The sequence below is a fragment of the Lynx rufus genome, unplaced genomic scaffold, assembly GCF_022079265.1.
Source record: "Lynx rufus isolate CCGP_SWC_20201006 ecotype Redwood Valley unplaced genomic scaffold, mLynRuf1.p SCAF_19, whole genome shotgun sequence".
NCBI lineage: Eukaryota > Metazoa > Chordata > Mammalia > Carnivora > Felidae > Lynx > Lynx rufus.
This window is the reverse complement of record NW_025814833.1, coordinates 33,827,800-33,853,007: the sequence shown is the minus strand read 5'-3', so window position 1 is coordinate 33,853,007 and position 25,208 is coordinate 33,827,800.

Genomic DNA, 25,208 nt, shown 5'->3' with positions numbered 1-25,208 from the left:
CCGTGAAGTAGTAGTTCAATTTCCTCTTGGGAAACAAGGTCCATCATTCCAGTCAGCACAGGAACTCCCTTCTTTGCCTGTTGATTCAAAGGCACGAGGAGTCCAAAGTTGCCTGGCAGCAGTCTAAAGTTCCAAGTCAATGAAGTCATTGTTGTGACTGCTTATGGAAGCATTCCTCCCTTTGGAGCCAAGCTTTCTAGGCCAGTAGACCATAAGATCATGGGAAAAGGAAGCAAAAATTTTACCAGTGGGTCACTAAAGATAATAGTGGTACCACTCCCATTCCCACGCCTTCATTCCGTAATTCTTTAGTGAATGCTAATGATGGGAGAAACAGCACCATATATTGGACGTTGATTCAGAGAATATGCCAGCTTCTGCAGCACCCTGTCACAGCCATACGAGGTATTGCCACCTAACTGGCTTCATAACTCCGTCTTTGTAACTCCATTCCATCGTTCTATCGAGCCAACTTTTTCAGAATGGCGGGGAACGTGGTAAGACCAGTGAACTCCATGAGCACGGGCCCAGTGCTGTGCCTCATTTTCTACTGAGTAGGTTCCTTGGTCTGAAGCAGTGGTGTGTAGAATCCAATGACAGTGGATAAAGCATTCCATAAGGCCATGTGGTAGTTTTGGCAGAAGCACTACATGCAGGGAAGGCAAACCCATATCCAGAGTTAAGTGTCTCTTCCAGTAAGGACAAAGTGCCACCTCTTCCATGACGGAAGGGGTATGATGCAATAAACCTGCCACCGGTAGATGGCTGATCGTCCTGGGGAGTGGCGACATATCAGGAACCCCGTGTGGGTCTCTCTTGCTGGAAGAACGGACACTCGGCAGTGGTGAGTGGAAGTCCATGCTGCTGAGCTCATGGAAAACCTCCATCCCTGCCACCATAGCCATTTTGTTCATGGGCCCAGTGGATGTGACAGGGATGGCTGGGGAAAGAAGCTGACTAGTATCCACAAAACAGGTCATCCGAATTATTCACTTGATTATTAAAATTCTGCTCTGCTGAGGTCACCCTTTGGTGAGTTTTTCACACAGGACACAAACATCTTCACTTTTCCCTGCCCCACACACCCCCCCACCCCCGCTATCAAGAGGTCTATCCATCTACCTCTTCCCTAAATTTGCTTGTCACCAATGTTTCAGTCCCTAAATTTGCTTGTCACCAATGTTTCAGTCATGTTCATTCCAAGTTCCTGACCATCTAGCCAAACGCTTGGCCATACATCAATGAATTATCTGTCCACTTTCTGGTGTTGCTTGCATATCATGCAGAATCATCTATAAACCAGGCTCAAGTCTTCCCTTCTGTCAACTTTTGGTAGGGAACTTCCCATGAGGCCATACATGTAGGCTAGGAGGGAGAAGGTGGAGTACCTTTCTACTGAGGGTGGTAAGGCTTCGTTCAAAATCCTGAGGGCCTGCAGGTTTCCCTCTAGGGGCCTGCCAAAGGCTGCAAATAGTATCCCTATCTGCCACTGATACTTTTTTTTTATTAAGTTTATTTTGAGGGAGAGAGGGAGAACATGAGCAGGAGAGGGACAGAGAGAGAGAGGGAGAGAGAGAATCCCAAGTAGCTTCACACTGTCAGCATGGAGCCCGATTGCAGGACTTGAACTCACGAACCCCGAGACTATGACCTGAGTGGAGACCAAGAGTCAGATGCTTAACTGACTGAGCCATCCAGGTGCTCCGATACTTTTTTTTAAAGTTCATTTACTTATTTTGAGAGAGAGAGAGAGCATGCAAGCGGGGAAGGTGCAGAGAGAGAGAGGAGAGAGAGAATCCCAAACAGGCTCCACACCACCAGTGCAGAGCCCGACGCGGGGCTCGAACTCACAAACCGTGAGGAATATGTTGCCTCCAAAACCCATCAGGCACGGTGCCTCTTTTTTGGTTGTGGGAAAGGCCACATGCAACAGTTTATCCTTCACCTTAGAAGAGATATCTCAACACGGGCCCCCAGAAATTCCACTGTGATGAAAGGCCTCTGAACTCATATGGCATGTATTTCCCACTCTGGCACACAAACATCTTACCAATACACCTAGAGCAGTCGCCGGCTCGTTAGACCCGATCAGCATAATGTCATCAATATCACAGACCAGTGTGATGTTTTGTAGAAGAAACGGTGAACCCAATTCCTGCAAGTGAAATTATAACATAGCGCTGGGGGGTTGATATGCCCCTGAGGTAGGACAGTCAAGGTGTAATGTTAGCAAACCGCTTTGGGGGATTCTTATTGACAGGGATGGAGAAAAAGGCACCTGCTAGATCGATAGCTGCATACCAAGTACCAGGGGATGTGTTCATTTGCTCAAGCAATAAAATCACATCTGGCATAGTGGTTGTAATTGGAATCAACACCTGGTTAAGCTTGTGATAATCCACTGTTATTCTCCGAGCTTCATCCGTATTCCACATAGTTCAAATAGGTGAGTTGGGTGGGGTGGTGATGGGAACCCCCAACCCTGCATCTTTCAAGTGCTTTCAGCTGTAAAGCAGAGAAATATCCCAGTGCAAATTGGGAATTGAATAGGAAACTTAAATTGTGTCAATTCAGTAGGATACGTTATTTTTGTTTGAGACGATACTGTGTCAAATATGTATCAACTAAGATAAAAATGAGACAGGATCCCTATCAGGTACCTTAGAAAAGAAATTCAAATGGATATAAGGTCGAAAAATCAGGAGAAAGGGGCAGCTGGGTGGCTCAGCCGGTTAAGCGTGCCACCTCGGCTCAGGTCATCACCTTGCAGTTTGTGAGTTCGAGCCCCGCATCAGGATCTCTGCTGTCAGGGCAGAGCTGGCTTCCTCGGATCCTCTGTCCCCCTGTCTCTGCCCCTCCCCTGCTCACGCATGCTCTCTCTCTCAACAATAAAAAAAAAAAAAAAAAAAACAACTGAGGGGCCCCTGGGTGGCTCAGTGGGTTAAGCGTCCAACTTCAGCTCAGGTCATGATCTCACGGTCTGTGAGTTCGAGCCCCGCGTCGGGCTCTGGGCTGACGGCTCAGAGCCTGGAGCCTGTTTCAGATTCTGTGTCTCCCTCTCTCTCTGCCCCTCCCTCACTTTCACTCTGTCCTCTCTCTCTCGCTCTCAAAAATAAATAAACATTAAAAAAATATTTAAAAAACATTAAAAAAAAGAGAGACGCTTAACCAACTGAGCCAGCCCTAGCAGTGTTTCTTTAAGCAAGACAACACAGAAACTTGGAAAGGGCTAAGAAACATATTTAGATTTTCTCCTAATTTGTATTCTTGCATTAACCTTGTCTTCTTTAAAAATGAAGATGATAATTTTTTGGTTAGTTTAGATTTAGCTGGATCACATAATAATATGAAAAATTCTACAATTTCCCTTCAAGAAATTTTACAAATTCAGTACTGATTTCCTCTTTGATCCGAGACAGTTTTAGTGAGTTCTTTCTTTCTTTTTTTTTTTTAAGTTTGTTTATTTATTTTGAGAGAGAGGGAGAGAGAGAGAAAGAGAGTGAGAGCATGCGCACAGGAGGGGCAGAGAGAGGGAGGGAGACAGAATCCCAAGCAGGCACCACACTGCGAGCACAGAGCCGGCTTGGGGCTCGAACTCACAAACCTTGAGATCATGACCTGAGCCGAGATCAAGAGTCAGACGCTTAACTGACTGAGCCACCCAGATGTCCCAGTAATTTCTTTCTTAATTATGTATGAAGCATTTTTTTCAACTTTACTTTTTTGCTCATTTCAAATTTTTTTTTAATGTTTATTTATTTTTGAGACAGAAACAGGCAGAGCATGAACAGGGGAGGGGCAGAGAGAGAGGGAGACACAGAATCTGAAACAGGCTCCAGGGTCCGAGCTGTCGGCACAGAGCCCGACGCGGGGCTCGAACTCACGGACTGTGAGATCATGACCTGAGCCGAAGTCGGACGCTTAACCGACCGAGCCACCCAGGCGCCCCTCTTTTGCTTATTTCAAATTTTATTGGGTCATCATCAGAGAATGTGACATGAAAAAGATTTTTAAATCTTTGTTAAGGTTTCTGTTGTCGCTATTTTTTATAAATATTCATAGGTGTACAGAAATGCATATTATTTTCACATATGATACAAGTTATGTGATTATGAATACATTAGTATATGTTCACATTATATATGCATCCATACATATATAATGTGTATTATTAATGTATATTAATCAATCACTCCATGTGATTCCTTGTTTTTCATCTGAAGATCTATTTGGTTGAAGAAGGACCACAGTCCACTGATCAAGTAAAACCACATTATTTTCAAATTCTCCTGGTGTTTGGAATGGTTTTTGCTTTATTTAACTTCTATGTGATTTGCTACATACATATTTTGATTTTCAGAGCATTCACGTAAACTATATATTTTATTATTGCTTCGTGTGGTTTTCCTTTGTTCATTGTAGCTAAACTTAAAATTATACTTTGATAAAGCGGTTTTCGTATTTGCCTATTAATTTTATTCGTCCCTTTATTTTTAGCCTCTCTGTATTATTTTATGTTATTATTACAGTGTAAAGGCATACACAAATGCAAAATTATGAAGGATGCTGCAGCTAAAGGAGCTTTCAGAAATTGAACACATCTGTTTAACCAGAACCTCGTTGAAAAAATAAAAACAATAAATTGTTTCACATCCCAGATGCCTTCCCCTCATGGAAAACTACCGCTCACACTTGTAATGCCGTAGAGTAGTTCTGCCTTTTTCACATTTAGCTCTGCGATGGATCGAAACTGACTAGTATGTATGATGTAAATAAGAGTGGGATACAAGGGTATCCAGTATTCCCAGTAGTATTTATCGAAAGACAATCCTTTCTCCATTATATTGCAGTGACACCTTTCTCATAAATTGGTTGATTGGGTATGTGAGAGTCCGTTTCTTTATTGTCTATGCTGTTCCACTGGTCTGTTGGCCTATCCTTATACCGATAACACCCTGTCTTAATTACATTATTATAAGAGGACTTGATATCTGATAGTGTAAGTCCTTCCACTTTTATTTGTTGTTCTTTTTATTATTGTTTTTTCCTTCAAGATTGTATTAACTATTATTGGACATTTGTGCTTTCATATCAATTGAAAACTCAGCTTGTCAGTTTCTGTAAATTCTTTACCATTTTTATACCTTTTCTGCGGCATTGCTTATTAACAATTATCATTGAGCCATTTTAAGTTTACAGTTAGAGGAGTTTTGTTAAGCGTATGCAGGTTACCCCGCTAAAACAACCCGGTTTTAGAATACTTCCATCATCCTCAAAAGTTCCTTCCTGCACCTGCTTTATATTACTATAGCTTTTTTTTTTTTTTTTGAACACAAGAGAAGTTTATTGAGTACCCCACAAGGGAGCAGCGGGCAGGACAGCAAAGGACAGACGGCCTATATGACTATAGTTCTGCATTTTCTAAAAATTCATGTAAACGAGGGTAACCAAGGGTTCCACAGCCGCCTTTGCATTTGGGCCCAGCAGAGACCAAGGCCTTGCTTGCACCACCTAGGCCACCTGCTTGCTCAATCCAGGAGCTGCATTCAGGAATGAGAATCAGATCAAAGTCCAGAGAAAAGGACAGTAGAGCTATGCATTTAGGCAGCCATTTTCCATATAGGTGTATAATCTTTTTAAAGTGTATTTATTTCTTTTGAGAGAGATTGAGCTCACGTGAGTCGGGGTGGGGGCAGAGAGAGAGGCAGACAGAGAATCCCAAGCAGGCTCTATACTGTCAGTGCAGAGCCTGATGTGGGGCTCGAACTCGTGAACCACGAGATCGTGACCTGAACCGAGATCAAGACTTGGACGCTCAACCGACTGAGTCACCCAGGTGCCCCTATATATATATTTTAAAAATGACTAGAAAATAAGAACTCCATAGGATATAAATCTATGCAACTAACTATACAATGATATAAAGTAGATTAATATCTATTGTCAAAACAAAAATAAGTCCTTAGATGAAATTTTAATTTAGGATAACTAAAGGGTTGCCTGAGGTTATTTGGCTGAATGGTTTTGGTGAATTGAAAAATGGACTTAGAATACCCATCCATCTGGCTAACTTCATCAAGATTAAATTGAAGTATCTCCTTTTTGGGGAGATTTTTCTAATGTGCTTTCTTTGTGCTTAGCACCATTTCCCTCATTATACTCCATTATGTTTTTTTTCTATGTATACAAATGTCTCTGTCCTCTATCTCACTATGTTCAGTGCTTGAGATCTTTTGGTTCAAAAAAATACCACACTGGTTCTCAAATCTAGAAGTACATGAAAATCAGCCAGGGAACTTTTAAAAACTGATGCTTGGACTCCAACCATTAAATCTCCAATCATTAAAGCCAGGATCTCTGTGGGGAGGCCATAGGCATTGCTGTATTTTGTTGTTTCTGTTGTTTTGTTTTTCAGTATCTCAGGTCATTGTAATGTTTATTTAGGATTGAGAACCATTGATCGATCACTTGGTAATTGTTTTTTTTTTATAATTTATTTATTTTTTTAAATTTACATCCAAGTTAGTTAGCATATAGTGCAACAATGATTTTAGGAGTAGATTCCTTAATGCCCTTTAGCCCATTTAGCCCATCCCCCCTTCCACAAGCTCTCCAGCAACCCTCTGTTTCCTCTCTGTATTTAAGAGTGTCTTATGTTTTGTCCCCCTCCCTGTTTTTATATTATTTTTGCTTCCCTTCCCTTATGTTCATCTGTTTTGTATCTTAAATTCCTCATATGAGTGAAGTCATATGATATTTGTCTTTCTCTGACTAATTTCGCTTAGCATAATACTCTTTCATTCCATCCATGTAGTTGCAAATGGCAAGATTTCATTCTTTTTGGTTGCTGAGTAATACTCCATTGTATATATATATACCACATCTTCTTTATCCATTCATCCATTGATGGACATTTGGGCTCTTTCCATACTTTGGCTATTGTTGATAGTGCTGCCATAAACATTGGGGTGCATGTGCCCCTTCGAAGCAGCACACCTGTATCCATTGGATAAATACCTAGTAGTGCAATTACTGGGTCATAGGGTAGTTCTATTTTTAATTTTTTGAGGAACCTCCATATTGTTTTCCAGAGTGGCTGCACCAGCTTGCATTGCCACCAACAATGCAAAAGAGATCCTCTTTCTCCGCACCCTCGCCAACATCTGTTGTTGCTTGAGTTGTGAATGTTAGCCATTCTGACAGGTGTAAGGTGGTATCTCATTGTGGTTTTGATTTGTATTTCCCTGATGATGAATGATGTGGAGCATTTTTTCATGTGTCGGTTGGCCATCTGGATGTCTTCTTTGGAGAAGTGTCTATTCATGTCTTTTGCCCATTTCTTCACTGGATTGTTTTTTGGGTGTTGAGTTTGAGAAGTTCTTTATAGATTTTGGATACTAACCCTTTATCTGATATGTTGCTTGCAAATATCTTCTCCCATTCTATTGCTTGCCTTTTAGTTTTGCCGATTGTTTCCTTTGCTTTGCAGAAGCTTTTTATTTTGATGAGGTCCCATTAGTTCATTTTTGCCTTTGTTTCCCTTGCCTGCAGAGATGTGTTGAGTAAGAAGTTGCTGCAGCCAAAGTCAAAGAGTTTTTTGCCTGCTTTCTCCTTGAGGATTTTGATGGCTTCCTGTCTTACGTTTAGGTCTTTCATCCATTTTGAGTTTATTTTTGTGTACGGTGTAAGAAAGTGGTTGAGGTTCATTTTTTTTGCACGCCATTGTCCAGTTTTCCCAGCACCATCTGCTGAAGAGACTGTCTATTCCACTGGATAGTCTTTCCTGCTTTGTCAAAGATTAGTTGGCCATATTTGGTGGGTCCATTTCTGGGTTCTCTATTCTGTTACATTGATCTGAGTGTCTGTTTTTGTGCCAGTACCATACTGTCTTGATGTTTACAGCTTTGTAATATAGTTTGAAGTCTAGGATTGTGATGCCTCCAGCTTTGGTTTTCTTTTTCAAGATTGCTTTGTCTATTCGGGGTCTTTTCTGGTTCCATACAAGTTTTAGGATTCTTTGTTCTAGCTCTGTGAACAATGCTGGTGTTATTTTGATAGGGATTGCAGTAATTGTTTAAAAATACAAATTTCTGGAGCCCACCACAGATGCACTGAATCAGAAATTCCAGAGTGTTACCCAGTAATCTATGTTCTGGCCAGCCCTGTAGTTGATACAGACATATCTGTAAAATATGGGAACCACTGATCTAACCAGTGTTATTCAACTTTGACACTAGATTGGAGGCACGGAGATGCTTTAAAAAATACTGATGCCTGGGTACCTCTTTCCTAAGTAGTCTGATTTAATTGTTCTGATCTTGACACTGAGATCTTTACAAAAACACTCCAGACAATTTTAATGTGTAGCCAAGATTGAATACCTTACTAGTTCATGAGCCCCTTGAGAACAGAGATCATCACATAACCAGCTTTGTAGGTTCTGAATTTGGCACAGGACTTGACACATTGAATGAGGAGGAAATGAAATGAAGGAGAACTTCAAAATGGGCAGGGAGCAGGGGAAGAATAGATCAACCATGCTAAAAAAGGTTAAACATTTGAATTTTTCCTTAAGGAATGCAGGTCAACTGCATAGTCTTCAATAGTTATTTAGAGAATCTGACTTTCTTCATATTAACTGAGATTTTCTTCATTTTGCTTTTCAAAAGTAAAAGGTATTGGTTCTAGAAAGACCATCCATGAATAATATTATCTACTCTGCTACTCCTCATAAATAATCAGTTGGAATACAAAATATATTCAAATGCTTAACTATCTTTCAGGTTTAAAAAGTATATCAGGCTGATCATGACTGGAAACTATTCAGCACCAAATGGATCAATTAAGAAAATAAGGAATTTAAAATACATTCACTCCAGGAAAAGATCAGTCTTAATGATTAGTAAAATAATCAGTTTAATTATTTATGAAGACAGCTGCATTTCCTTTTTTAAATCTGTTTTGCGGCAAAATCTTCCAACTTCAAATTGTTTTAGACCAAAATCAAGAAACAAATATTTCATTATCTTCAAAAAGACAAAAAGATTAATAATCAACCAAGTTTAGGAGTTATTAACGATTTTCTAATTGAAATTTGGTTAATGCTGGAAACAAGAGGGGCAAAAAAACTTCTACTATTTTTCTTTTCAATTTGGTAATATGATGTCTAATTAGTTTTTAGTCCTTCACTTATCTATTATAATAATTAGTATCAGAAATAGATTAAATTAAAAAGGGGTGTTTAAACATAACATAATTTTCTAAATTATAATATGAAGATATTAGTCATGTTCAAACAAATGCAGTGAAAACAATCGACACAAATGTTTTCCTATATAGTTTTATAAAACAAACAACAATAATCAGAATTTTATCAACAGTGTGTCAACATCCAAATGAAATAGTTGTTTTTTGTTTTTTGTTTTTTGTTTTTTGTTTTAATTTTTAAAAATTTCACTCACTCTTGAGCTTGGCTCTCTATAATCGCTCCAAGGTTCTGGACTCCTCTGATCCTTCTGACCTGCCCTTCACTGAAGCAGATGATGAATAGACCCTGATCAGAGCAAATGACCACAGCTAGCTTCTAAGCACGATGGCCTTAGTAGATAAGAAGACGCATAGAGACAACAGCTCATATGAGTTGCAGAAAATAGCTGATGGTTTGGTGAGTACAATGGTGAATTCTGTGTTACAATGTTAATAACAAGGATCTAGATCAAAGCCATTATCAGAATGTTGGAAATAGAATTGAGCGTCTTCCTTGCAGCTATACAACCACAGCTCATCTTAACATTGCCTGCTTCTTACCTCAAGAGAGTTTTAGTATAATTGGTTAGTATGCTTGGGCACAAAAGTAACAATAGGTAAAACCCGAGGCAGTGGCACAACCCCCACCCCCAACCCCCACCCCCATTCAGTTTAATAGATTTCCCATGAGTGCCTAAGCACTGGGCAGCGTACTATGAGAATAAAGGGAGGTAAGCTTAAGTTTTCAGTCAGGATCACACCTTAAGTCCTATGATCTTTTCTCTGGGTTTAGGTCTTCTCTTGAATATTGACCTATGATTCTTCAGTGTCCTATTAGTTCTGCAATTCCTCAAAGCTGTCTTATGAAAACGTTGTTCAGACACTCTAGTTGTTCCTAGCATTATTGATGATCTGAATTATCTGATCCATTTTTTTTTCAACGTTTATTTATTTTTGGGACAGAGAGAGACAGAGCATGAACGGGGGAGGGGCAGAGAGAGAGGGAGACACAGAATCGGAAACAGGCTCCAGGCTCTGAGCCATCAGCCCAGAGCCCGACGCGGGGCTCGAACTCACGGACCGCGAGATCGTGACCTGGCTGAAGTCGGACGCTTAACCGACTGCGCCACCCAGGCGCCCCTAATCCATTTTTATTAAAGGAAGAACTATACACTTTGTTTCATATTTATTGTCTATTTCATTTCTAAAAGTCTGTTTCTTTCTTTTTTTTTTAATGTTCGTTTATTTTGAGAGAGAGTATGCACCCACTCACCAGCAGGGGAGGGGCAGAGAGAGAGGGAGAGAGAGAATCCAGAGCGGGCTCCACGCTGTGACCGCAGAGCCTGACGCAGGGTTTGATCTCACAAACCACGAGATCATGACCTGAGTGGAAATCAAGAGTTGGATATTCAATTGACTGAGACACCCAGGTGTCCCTCTCGAAGTCTGTTTCTGTGGTAGATTTGCTAGATCTCCGTTTATGGTTTCCTATGTCCAAACAACTTCAAACTTGTGTGTTATACCTTGTAATAATCGTAGTTGTTTTATCATATCCGATCACTCCAACATATAAAGTTTGTTTAACTGCGTTTCTATTACCTTTGTTTTTTTTATGTTTCTTTTTGTTCAAGGCACCTTACATGTTAGGTTATTCTTTTTTTTTAATGTTTATTTATTTTGGGGGAGGGAGGGGAAGAGAGAGAGGGAGAGAGAATCCCAAGCAGGCTCCGCGCTGTCAGCACAGAGCCCGATGCGGCACTCGATCTCAAAAACCGTGAGATCATGACCTGAGCCGAAATCAAGAGCTGGACGCTTAACCGAACCAGCCAGGCCCACGTGTTAGGTTATTCTTGAGTGTATAATACTTATTGGCACTGCAAATATTGTCAGTGTTGAGAACTGTTAGCAAAATAATGCCCCACCTACAACGATGTCCATGTCCTAATCTTTGGAACCTGTGACTATGTTAGGTTACATGGCAATGGGAAGTTAAGATTAAAAATGGAATTGAAGGGGCGCCTGGGTGGCTCAGTTGGTTGAGCGTCCGACTTCAGCTTAGGTCACGATCTCGCGGTCTGTGAGTTTGAGGCCCGCGTCGGGTTCTGTGCTGATGGCTCGGAGCCCAGAGCCCGCTTTGGTTTCTGTGTGTGTCTCTCTCTCTGCCCCTTCCCCGCTCCTGCTCTCTCTCTCTCTCTCTCTCTCTGTCAGAAATAAACATTAAAAAATTTTAAAAAAAATGGAATTGAAGTTGCTAATCAGCTGAATTTACAATAGAGATATTACTCTGAATTAATCAGGTAGGCCCAGTGTAATCACAAGGTCCCTAAAAGTGGAAGAGGGAGGCAGAAGAAAATATTGAGAAGGGGATGTGGCTGTGAGGAAGAAGGGCTAAGGAGAGGAAACACTGCTGAATTCCAAGTTGTGTGAGCCAAGGAACGCAGGTGCCCTCTAGCACCTGGAAAAGGCAAGGGAATGACTTTTGGCCTTAGGGAGACAAGAGTGTTGAACTTCTACTAGATAGACTCTTATCTATAGATTTTTCTACTCCCATCTAATCTGTAGAACTTTAAAATAAATCTGTGTTTTGGGGGCGACTACGTTTGTGGTCATTTGTTTTTCTTTTCACAAAAGGAAAGTAACAAAGTCCTTGAGACCCAGGGTAAAAGTACCTTGCTCCCGGGAAGATCTGTGTTTGCATCTGTCAGGTGCCTGACAGCAATACTAGTCTGGGAGCCCCTTAAGGCAAGTTACTACCTTGAAATTCCCTGGATCATCCTAAACCAGTTTGCAAATCCAGTAAAACCTTGCTTGCATTGTGAGTAAGCTGTTCTGCGAGACAAGCAAACATTTGTAATAAATTTTAACTCGATAAACGAGTGATGGCTTGCAATATAAGTACTGCATGATGCCGAATGTCACACGATCACCACTGAGCCAATGTTTCTTCTCTCTCTCTCTCTCTCTCTCTCTCTCTCTCTCTTGCACTGCAGGATTGTGGGTGATCATCTCCCATGCTCGAATGCTCGGTCTCAGGCACGGTGTTTGGCAGAAATCAGTGAGTTTTTGGAACATTGGAAGGTGCCCACAACTGGCCCTAGTGTATCTTTTGTCCCTTCAAGGCACCTGTGGACAGTCCTTTGCTTTTCCACCCAAGAGTGAGCTTAGAAATGCTCTGCTTCCTTCTAGGTCAGGTGCCTGCAGATAGAGACCCTTTCCTCTGCTGCCTTATTGCCAGTTACATTCAATACAGGATATGACAAGAGTTTATTAATACCATACCGTCGTCAACACGCGTGCCAGCCTATTACAATGGCCCCCACGCGGAGAAAGCTTCCACTGAGCCAGTAGATATCAGTGATTCTGTTAGTGATAGTGAAAGTGGTCCTACACAATCACCCTCCCCTCTCTTCTCTCCCTCACACCAGCCACGTAGGTTTTCAAAGGTAAGTGTGGGTCAATTTGTTTATTTTTCTTTATCTTTTGTATTTTCTTTGACATTTTGTATTATATGACAACATCGTAATCATTTTTATATGGATATTTTTGGGTTGCGGAACGAATCATCTGAGTTTCCATTATTTCTTGTGGGGAAATTCACTTTGATATACAAGTGCTTTGGATGACAAGCATGTTTCTGGAAGGAATTATGCTCACAAACCAAGGCTTTACTATATGTGTGATGGCCAGCTCTATTCATTAACAAGAAAATCTTTTCTACAGTTCCATGTTGTGGAGAAAAAATGTATATGTTAGAAACCACTGAACTGTATCCGTTCAATTCCTGAATTATATGATACATGAATTATATCTTCGTGAAGCTGATCTACATTTTTTAAAAAAAATTTAATGTTTATTTATTTTTGAGAGAGAATGAGAGAGGCAGTGTGCAAGCGGGGGAGGGGCAGAGAGGGAAACACAGAACTTGAAGCAGGCTCCAGGCTTGAGCATAGAGCCTGACGTGGGGCTCGAACTCACAAACCGTGAGATCATGACCTGAGCTGAAGTCAGACGCTTCACTGACTGAGCCACCCAGGTGCCCCTGATCTACATTTTTACATGTGGCTGTAGTTCTTTGGGTTTCTGCTTTTCTTGCCAGGTTTCTGCTTTCATTCTGGTATTGGTATGAAAGTCTATTTTTGCAAAATGTTTCATGCATTAACACACACATATATAATTTTTTAGGTATTGAAAATTATTCAAATGTCAGGAGATAAATAATATGTGTGTGTGTGTGTGTGTGTGTGTGTGTGTTTAATCTTCGACAAAGCCGAGTCCTTTTGTTTACATGCCATGGTCAGACTCCTACCCATTTCTTTACTCATGCTCCCTATGTCCTCACAAATCACAACACTACCTTTGTTTAGTTTGGTTGTATATTTTGTTAGCATTTTTCTTTAGTCCTTAAGGATTAAAGCAATAAATGCTGTATAAACATGCATTAAAATGAAAGGTCTAGCCATTTCTGTTCAAAAATCACTGGGATTTTGGTAAAGCACTAGAGGAAATCTTTCTTGGCATAGAAAGGTGATGAATAATAATCATGTCTGAGTTCCATTAAATTCCCGCTGCTATCTCTCAGTCAGTCATTTCTAAAGCAAGGATACTGTGTATAAGTGATTATTTTTATTAGTAGACTTTATTGTTTAGAGCAGTGTTAAGTTTATAGAGGAATGGAAGAGAGAGTATGGGGAATTCTTACATACCTCCTCTTGCCAGCCATTTCCCCCGTTATTAACCTCTTCTTTTATTTAAGTTTATTTGTATTTATTTTGAGAGAGAGAGATAGCGAGCAGCGGAGAGGCAGAGAGAGAGAGACAGAATCCCAGGTGGGCTCTGCGCCGTCAGCACGGAGCCCTAGGCAGTCTTGAACTCACAAACCGTGTGAGCCGAAGTCAAGAGGCAGAGGCTCAACCGACTGAGCCACCCAGACGCCCCTCTGATTAACCTCTTCTACTAGTGCACTACATTGGTTACACTTGACTCACCGATACTGGTATGTTATTTTTAACGTATACATAGATTACATTAGTTTTCACTGTGTTGTCTATTTCCATGAGTTTCGACAAATGTATAATGTCAGACATCTACCATGACAGGGCCATTTGGAGTCATTTTACCACCCTAAAAATGCCCTGTTCTCCAACTAAGGTCTCCCTTCTTCCCTCCCCCAGAAATCCTGGCAACCAGTGATTTTTTTTTTACTGTTTTTATAAGTTTTAACTTTTTTTTCAGAATGTCATGTAATTTTAAGTCGTTTCTGATCTGAGAACATGCTTTGTGTGATTTACATTCTTTTTATTTTTGTTTTGAATTTTTTTTTAACCTTTATTTTCGAAACAGAGAGAGACAGAGCATGAACGGGGGAGGGTCAGAGAGAGGGAAACACAGAGTCTGAAACAGGCTCCAGGCTCTGAGCTGTCCGCACAGAGCCCGACGTGGGGCTCGAACTCACAGACTGCGAGATTGCGACCTGAGCCGAAGTCGGCTGCTTAACCGACTGAGCCACCCAGGCGCCCCGATTTACATTCTTTTAAATTTGTGGAGGTATTTTTCAGGGCCCAGAATTTGGTTTATCGTGGTCAGTATTCCATGTGAGCTTAAGAGGAATGTGTATTCTGCTATTGGATGAAGAATTTTATAAATGTCAGTTAAATCCAGTTCAGTGCTGTTCGGTTCAACTATATCCTTACTGATTTTCTACCTGCTGGATATGTTAATTAACAAAACGGCAGTGTTACAATCTCTGAATGTGACAGCGGATGTGTCTGTTTGTCCTTGAAGTTCTGTCAGATTTTGGTACAAATGTTTTCATTCTCTGTTATGTTAGATACATACATGTTAAGGATTATTATGTCCTGGAGGTATGTCTGCATTATGTTATATTGTTTTCTTGGAGAATTGACACTTTTATCATTGTGTTCGTGCCCTTCTTTTCCCGTGATGCGTTTCCTTGTTATAAAGTCTGGCATGTCTGAAATTAATATAGTTATTCCTGCTTCCTCTTGATTTTGGTATGACTCTCTATCTCTTTACTTTTGATGTAGCTGTGTTTTTACATATAAAGTGGGTTTCTTGTAAAAAACATATACTTGGGTCTCGGTTTTGATCAGCTCTGACAGTTTCTGTCTTTTAATTGGTGTATGTAACCATTTACACTTAACATGATTGGTACTATGGTGGGATTGATATCTATCATACTAGTGATTGTTTTCTTTTTTTTTCTTTTTTTTTTTTCAACGTTTATTTATTTTTGGGACAGAGAGAGACAGAGCATGAACGGGGGAGGGGCAGAGAGAGAGGGAGACACAGAATCGGAAACAGCCTCCAGGCTCTCAGCCATCAGCCCAGAGCCCGACGCGGGGCTCGAACTCCCGGACCGCGAGATCGTGACCTGGCTGAAGTCGGACGCTTAACCGACTGCGCCACCCAGGCGCCCCGAGTGATTGTTTTCTATTTGTGATCATTGTTCTTTGTTTCTCTCTCTCTCTCTTTTTTGGTCTATCCCTATTTTTCTCCCTTCTCTGGTTTTAATTGAACATTTTATATGATTCCATTTTTCTTCCTTCTTAGAATATCAATTTTACTTCTTTTTTTAATTTTTGGATTACTTTCCTACAGTTTGACATACACGTTTACAACTAGTCTTCAGCCCACTTTCAAAAAAAACAATACCGTATTGCTGCATAGCTGGTACAGTTATCTTAGAATATTCTCGATTCCTTTCTCTTGTCCTTCATAACATTGCTGTCATTCATTTCACTTATCCATAAGCTATAATCATCTGGCACATTGTTGTGATTATTTTGAGCAAATGTGTAAATGGTTTTTAAGAAAGCTTCCAAGAATACTGATTGATGTTTAGATAACACAATTATTATCTTCAATGAAATGAGCCACTCAACATCAAATTCACTATTAATTGGGCCGTAATTTCACATTCAAAAAGATGTATGTGTTTCTTTCGCTGCAAACCTGAGAGAATGTTAAAACTAATAAACACATAATTTACTGAGCATTTGCTGTGCTCTAGGCACTGTTTCAAGTTCCTTCTACAAAATCTTTGTAGTCTTCCTCAGTTTACAGTTGAATAAACTAACACACAAAATGTTTACATAACTTGCCGAAGGTCACGGGACGCGTAAATTCTGGTAATTGGAAAGGTAAGATTTGAACCCGTGCATTGTGGTTCCAGGTCCCCGCCTTTTTTTATTTACACTATTCTGCCTCCAGGTATAAGGGAGGAAATATAAAATAATGAAGGAAAGGAAACTAAGTATTTTTAAACACAATGTGCCAGAAATTATTTAATTACTTTATTTCATTACTAATTACTTTATGCATATCGTTTCACTTAATTCTCACAGCACACTAATAGGTGATTTTTATCAACAGTTACAGATGAGGAAACCATAGCTCAGAAAGGTTAAATAATTTTACCAAGGACACATGCCAGTTGGACGCCAAATAATATGCTAGACTACACTTAACTGAAAAATCAACTCTGATTTCTCCTTTGGGAAATATTTAGAGGACACTTGCCAGGTTATTATACGCTTGAAAATAACAGGGGCATTCATTACACAAATCCTTGCAGTAAAGATGAGGATCCAAGCACCCTAACTGAAAATCATGGAAAAGCACTTTGTTACTCTTTAAAAGGACACTGTTGTGGGGGCGCCTGGGTGGCTCAGTCAGGTCAGCGTCCAACTTCGGCTCAAGTCATGATCTCATGGTCCGTGAGTTCGAGCCCTACCTCAGGCTCTGTGCTGACAGCTCAGAGCCTGGAGCCAGCTTCGGATTCTGTGTCTCCTTCTCTCTCTGCGCCTCCCCATCTACATTCTGCCTCTCTCTTACTCGCAAAAATAATAAACATTAAAAATGTTTTTCTTTTTTTTTTTAATGTTTACTTATTTTTGAGAGAGAGAGAGAGAGAGACAGAGTGTGAGCAGGGGAGGGACAGGGAGAGAGGGAGACACAGAATCTGAAGCAGACTCCAGTCTCTGAGCTGTCAGCACAGGGCCCAACTCGGGGCTCGAACTCACGAGCTGTGAGATCATGACCTGAGCCGAAGTCAGATGCTTAACCGACTGAGCCACCCAGGTGCCCCCCCCCGAAATCTTTTAATTAAAAGACAAAAAAACACCACTGTTGTCATCATCATCACCATTATCATGACTTTCATGATCATCATCATCGATTTGGCCAATTAAAAACACATTAATTTCGCTGTCCTTTAAAATATGATTTTCTAAAACTTTTTTTAAGTTTATTTGAGAGAGACTGAGACAGCACGAGTGGGGGAGGGGCAGAGAGAGAGAGGGAGAGTGAGAGAATCCCAATCAAGCTCTGCACGGTCAGCACAGAGCCTGATGGTGGGGCTCGAACTCACAGAGCCACGAGAGAGGGAGAGAGAGAATCCCAAGCAGGCTCTGCACTGTTAGCACAGGGCTCGAGCCCACGCACCACGAGGTCATGAAGAGTCCGACACTTAACCATCTGAGCCAGCCAGGCACCCTTAAAATATGATTTATGTGGTGATGGACTAAATTAGTTATGCCATGAAGCATAAAATATTTTTCTGAACTCATTTTAGTAAATACGTGTTAAATACTATATAGAAGGTTATGAACTTTTCCTCCTCCAAATGTAAATGCTCTCAACCCCTTCCTTTTTCCATAGCTTAATAAGTTTGGTTTAATGATTGTCAAATTTGTGGTTTATGTTTTGAGAGATATTGGCATGAAAATAATTCAGGACATTTATTCAAACTTTAAGAAGTCTCAATTTAGAGCAGCCTTTGCAAAATCACCAGTTATAAGTTGTTATTTTCACAGAAACAGTAATGAGTTTTAAGACAGGCTGTGATAACTCATCGCAGTTTGTCAGAACCTGGGCTAGGCTGCACACTGTTTAGGGTGAATTGTTGAACATTGGACATCATTTAGAGCCTTCTGCTGCTTTTTCCAAAGACCAATGACTTGAGGAATAGAGAGGCCCACATAATTTATGCCTAAGCGCTTTGGTATTTGTCAAAAGAAGAAATACATAATGTAACATTACTTTTTGTGAATCTTCTTTAAACACCAAAAATAAACATATAAAAATAAGCAAAAATAACTTTCATCTAACTGAATATCCTGTAGTAATCATAATTCCCTCACCTAATTTTCATAAAGACTTTATGAGATAGCTATTAATTTATGAGGTAGCTACTAATTACGATCATCCCCATGTTATGGAGGTCACTGAGGCTCATAGAGATTATTAAGCCTTACCCAAATCCATATGGCTCTACCCCAGTAATATGTGAAGCTAGAATTTGAACTCATGTCTCTCTTTTACCAAAGCCTATGCTCTAGATACTGGTTTTGCCAGCCCCAGTAATTATATAGGCTTGGTTACATAATGCCAAGGTCTTCTACTGCAAGAGTAATTTTTGGTTCCATTTCATTACTACTCTATTCAAAAGCATATTTCCTAAGAGAGCCCAATAAACTGGTAAATAACTCTGTTGGTGGCAAGGTTATTTTTTACATTACTCCCTGTCACTTTCCTCTACTGGTTTTCTTAATATATGAGACCTAAAGAGCCTTTTTCGTTGTTGTTAAGTAGGCTTCATGCCCAACACGGAGCCCAGGGCAGGTCTTGAACTCAGAACACTGAGATCAAGAGTTGAGCTGAGATCCAGAGTTAGATGCTTAACTGACCGACCCATCCAAAGAGCTTTTTAAATTGCAAAAAGACTGGAAGGGGTCACAAAGAACAAAGAGCCTCAAGATAGTAATACTGGAAGAAGCCTTTTGAGGCACTATACAGCCAACTCTAGTTTCTTTTCCTTCATTGAGACTGCGGTTCTCACAAATTCATTGAAGGTGGAATTACGAAAACGATGTAAACTCAAAGGGAAAACGACAACTTCACTTCCACAAATGGTTTCAGAAATGCCTGAAAGAAACACTAAGTTGAAATGTGTTCATGATTGAAGGTGAGCCTACAAAAAAGCCACCATACAAGGACGGTGGAGGGCCACGAGCCGAAAATTTGCTTTATGGATCCACAGCAATGTTTAGTGAAAACTAGGTCAGTCGGACTCTGTGATCTTTGGCAACTCCTATCTCAGCAGATGCAGACATCTTTGGCAACGTTAAACCACGGAGCAGAAATGATTTTCCACAAAATAACATTTTCCTATGATTTATCCTTTTAGGAAAGAATAGTGTAAGATGGAGTTTCTGGGTTTTTAAAAATAGTTTAGTATATGAAATATTATGGAGTAGTATGAAATAATGACAAATTTCATGTCTAATAGACAGTATGACCAACCTGTGAAAATGAAGTTAGGCACCCTCCGATTCAACCCTCCAGATGAAAATACACAGGGCAGAGAGGGGAAAGAACATACCTAACGCCTTCCTGGTTGGAATCCTTTGATTCCAACTTTTGCATACAGAAATAATAAAACGTGGCACTAACATAACATATATACATGCATATAGATACACACACACACACACACATAAATACATAGACACCTCACAAAAATCCTACAAAGTGAATACTCTTAGTAACACTTTGGACAGATGAGGAAACAACCAGAAAGGGTAAATACCTTTTGCCAAGTCACATAGCTCGGAAGTGGTGAAACTGAGATTTGTTTTTGGTTTTTTTTTTCAACGTTTATTTATTTGTGGGACAGAGAGAGACAGAGCATGAACGGGGGAGGGGCAGAGAGAGAGGGAGACACAGAATCGGAAACAGGCTCCAGGCTCCGAGCCATCAGCCCAGAGCTGACGCGGGGGCTCGAACTCACGGACCGCGAGATCGTGACCTGGCTGAAGTCGGACGCTTAACCGACTGCGCCACCCAGGCGCCCTGAAACTGAGATTTGAATTCAGGTAGCCTGAATGTAGAATCTGTACACATAACTACTTCACTGCATTTCCTCTGTCGTCCAACTTGAACCTTTGGCGTAGCTAAGATTTAATCAAAACTTTCATCGAGGTCTCGATTCTGGGTGAACCTCAGAATGGTATTACCTTTATCTAGTCGCTTAATATGCAAATCCACACTGACACTCAGAGGGCTCTTCTTCTTCTTCTTCTTCTTCTTCTTCTTCTTTTTTAATATGAAATTTATTGCCAAAATGGTTTCCATACAACACCCAGTGCTCATCCCAACAGGTGTCAGAGGGCTCTTCTATAACACTCACTTCAAACTTCTCAGTGTCCTGCCATACAGAAATGAAGGCACGGAATTGTAAAGGATTCACTCCGGGTTATAGGAGGAGAGGGAAATAATTCCAATACTGGAACGCAGACATCCTTACTAACCTGTTGGCCAGCACCATGTATTCCCAAAGCACAGAGGTTTGTCTGGCCCAGGGCAGGACCACAGAAATGACGTGACCTCTAACGTGTTCAAGGGCCACGGACCTGAGGGTTTTTCAAGAAACCGCTAAGCAACCAGCTATACTGTAAACTATTCTCTCAATCATTGAGGACAACTGTTTCTTCAGGTGGTCTCCCCTAGGAAAGGCATGGCTTTTGTGAAGGCTGACATGACTTCTAAGGTCTGATTTTGTCATTCTGTCCCTCATCGTGTAACACACGAATTCAAGTCAGAGCCTGTCATTTGCATTAATCCACAGCCTTATATTTGAAGATTAATGGAACCACAGTTCAAGAATGTTCTAGTTGCTCCTTTCAATACACATTCTCAAATATATATTCATATGTGGAGACATTCTAGAATTTTAGTAAGGTGGATGGAATAAATGTGCCAGAATGTGCCCATCAGGATACCATGTCATCGTGAGAGATATTAGATTTGCATATAACAGTATATGGAAGCAAAATTTCTTGGCCATACCATGCTTATTAAATACATGTCATATCTGCTTTCTACAGGCATGATGTATTCTCAAGTGTCAGGCAAAGAGAAGAAAAAGAAGAGCCCCATATTCCAAGAAAGAATGGCCACATGCTTGCACCAGGCTAAAGAGTGAAGATTATCTCTCACTCGACCTTTCCTTCCACGCGACACCACTAAACTTTTTAAAAAGAGTTTTGTGAATGCCTGACTTCAAAATGATAACTCTTCATCCTTGGAGAAAGAATGAAAAAAAAGTTTAATCTCATCATAAACTTCCTCTCCATCCTGTTTTTCCGTCATCACTCCCCTAATCTTCTCCAGCTCCGCTTGTTGAAATCTACCCACCCTTCAATAAAGAGACGAAATGGAATTTCTAGAAGGAATGCACCATTGAGCATGACCACCCCCATCATATTTCCACATGAAAGTATTCTTGCTTTCTCCTCTGTATTCCTGTATCACCTTTCTCATACCATCATTACAGCACTTCTGTGTATTTAAATCAAACCACGACAGAAGAGTTCTCAATGGAAATCTGTCTTGATCAATGTGAAATTATGGCTGATCACTTTCAATGAAAGCTGACCCAAAGGAGCAAATAGCTGCAGAGCTCTCGGGGGCAAGAATTCCCCCACATCTTTTTTCTCTCTCTTTCTTCTAAGGATGGGCTTTCATTTCCAGGTCCCAGCCCTCTTGGGTGGCATTTGACTTGTTTTTATGAACTTCTGAGGTTAAGGAGCCAATTGTAGTTTTACTCATAGGGCCAGTCTGGCCCATTGATTTGAATTAAAGGGAGAAAGCTGTTTCTAGGAGTGATGATTTGTGTACCCGCTAACTGTAGTGGAACAAAATGAAATCATTGCTATCACAGGCCCGGAAAAGTTGGTTTCTAATGGTAAATATTGAAATCTTCCATTTCCTGAGTTTCAGGTTGAGGAATTGAAAAGGAGTTTTTTTTCTCAACAAGCCTCCTCCCAAGGGCACAGTGGTAAACCATAGGTTAGAGTGTCATTATTTAGGCTGTCTTAATGACAGTGATTAGAATTAGAAGGCTCGTTTACATTAACTTTAATAAAAATTAGCTATAGAGGTTAGGGAACAAAGTAAAATACTGCATTTGATTCACAGTATAAATAGGACAATGTTTTGTACACATCACCATTATAATTTGGGAAAATCAAGACTATTTCCAAAGTTTTATTATATTTTAGTGAATACGCCACTTTTTAAAAATATTCTCCAGTCTGTTCTCTGTATTTAAGAGTCTCTTATAGTTTGTCTCCCTGTCTGTTTTTATCTTCTTTTTCCTGCCCTTCCCCTATGTTCATCTGCTTGTTTCTTAAGTTCCACATGAGTGAAATCATATATGTGTCTTTCTCTACCTGACTTATTTCGCTTAGCATAATACACTCTAGTTCCATCCATGTTGTTGCAAATGGCAAGTCTTCATTCTTTTTGATTGCCGAGTAGTATTCCATTGTATATATATATACACCACATTTTCTTTGTCCATTCGTCAGCCCATGGACATTTGGGCTCTTTCCATAATTTGGCTATTTTTGATAGTGTTGCTATAAACATTGGAGTGCATGTGCCCCTTCGAATCGGCACTTTTGTATCCTTTGGATTTATTTCTAGTAGTGCAATGGGTGGTTCGTAGGGTAGTTCTATTTTTGATCTTTTGAGGAACCTCCATACTGTTTTCCAGAGTGGCTGCACCAGTTTGCATTCCCACCAACAGTGTAACTGGGTTCCCCTTTCTCCGCATCTTCGCCAACACCTGTTGTTTCCTGTGTCATTAATTTTAGCCATTCTGACAGGTGTGAGGTGGTATCTCATTGTGGTTTTTTTGATTTGTATTTCCCTGATGATGAGTGATGTTGAGCATCTTTTTATGTGTCTGTTAGCCATCTGGATGTCCTCTTTGGAGAAGTGTCTATTCATGTCTTCTGCCCTTTTCTTCCCTGGATTATTTGTTTTGAGGGTGTTGAGTTTGGTAAGTTCTTTGTAGATTTTGGATACTAACACTTTATCTGATAGGTCATTTGCAGTGATGTTCTTCCATTCTGTCGGTTCGAATAGACCACTTTTCAAGTGACATGTTTAAAAGTGATTATTGTCTGTGACATAAACTCAGTTTATAACACGTGTAAAAGAATTGAAATACACCTACACTAGTTCATTGGCATAACCGATATCAACTGAAATTATTTTTTCACTATATCTTTATATCATCAGCGATTTAATTTTTTATTTTTAAAAATATTTATTTGTTTGTTTTCAGAAAGAGAGAGAGAGAGAGAGCAAGCAGGGGAGGGACAAAGAAAGAGGGAGAGAATGAATCCCAAGCAGTCAGCACTCTGTCAGCATAGAGCCCTATGCAGGGCTCGAACTCATGAACCTGAGCCGAAATCAAGAGTTGGGCACTTAACCAACTGAGCCACCCAAGCACCCCTCAACTGAAATTATTAATCACTTAAGCCCAACAGCGGGAGCCTGCCAGTTTACTAGGTACTTTGGAAATCAATCAGTAATCAGTATTGGTGGTGTTTTTAACTTAATTATAACAGATTTATGGAGTTATAATTGATATGCAATAAACTTTACATACATAAGGTACACATTTGATAACTTTTGACATATATGTATATATATATATATGTATAAAATATACATACCCATGAAACCATCACTGTAATCAAGAAAATGAATATAAGCATCACTCTCAAAGTTTCCTCATGTCCCTTTGTAAACCGTATCCCCACCTTCCCTGCCTCCTATTTCTAACCAATCGTTGATTTGATTTTGTCACTGTCGATTAGTTTACCTTTTCAGGAATTTTATGTAAGTAGATTTGATGGAATCCTTTTTTGGCTTCTTTCACTTCATGTATGTGCATTAAGGTTCACCAAGGCTATATGTGGGACATCTGGGTCGCCTCCTGTTTAGGTCTAATACAAACAAGGCTGGTATCGATATTTGTGTACAAGTTCTCATGTGGACATATGGATTCATTTCTCTTGGGCAAATACCTGGGAGCGGAAGGGTCGCATTATACGATAGACATATGTTGAACTTTTTAAGAAACTGTCAAACTGCTTTCCAAGGTGGTTGCGTCACTTCCGATGGGGCCGAAATGAAGATTTGTCTTCCTGCCTTATGAGTCACACGGACACTGAGATGTGTCAGGTACATCTGGATTTCAGACAAGGGGAGGAAACTCTGCCTAGTTTTGTAATTGCTCTCGTGCAAAGCATCTATTGGCTGATTCTTTAATCATATGTCCTTTTGTTTTGTTTGGGTTTTGCTTTTGTGTTTTTGTCTGAGAAAGATTTTATTTCTCCTTCCCTTCTATTTTTTAAACAAGTGTTGGTGAGCATGTGGAGAAGTTGGAGCCCTTGCACAATGTAGGTGGGAATGCAAACTGGTGCAGCCACCGTGGAAAACAGTAAGGAGGTTCCTCAAAAACTTAAAAATAGAACTACTATATGATCCAGCAATCCCACTTCTGGATATTTATCTGAAATAATTGAAACCAGGGTCTTGAAGAGACCCTCTTCAAGGATCTCTTGTTCGTTGTAGCATTATTCACAATAGCAAAGAGGTGGAAACAATCTAAATGTCCATCGATGAAGAAATGGGTAAAGAAAATGTGTTATATCCATACAATGGAATATTTCTATTTAGCCATTAAAATAAATCCTGTCTCGGGGCAGCTGGGTGGCTCAGTGGGTTAAGCGGACGACTTCAGCTCCATTCATGACCTCACGGTTCCTGAGTTCGAGCCCCGCATCGGGCTCTCTGCTGACAGCTCGGAGCCTGGAGCCTGCTTCAGATTCTGTGTCTTTCTCCCTCTCTGCCCCTCGCCCACTCACGCTCTGTCTCTCTCTTAAAAATAAACATTTAAAAAAATATATATAGAAAAATAAAGTAAGTCCTGTCATATGCTACAACACGGATGAACCTTGAAGACATCACTAAGTGAAATAAACAATTCACAGAAGGACAGTTACTGCATGATTCCACTTTAAAAAATATATTTTTTAATGTTTTTATTTATTTTCGAGACAGAGAGAGACAGAGCATGAGCA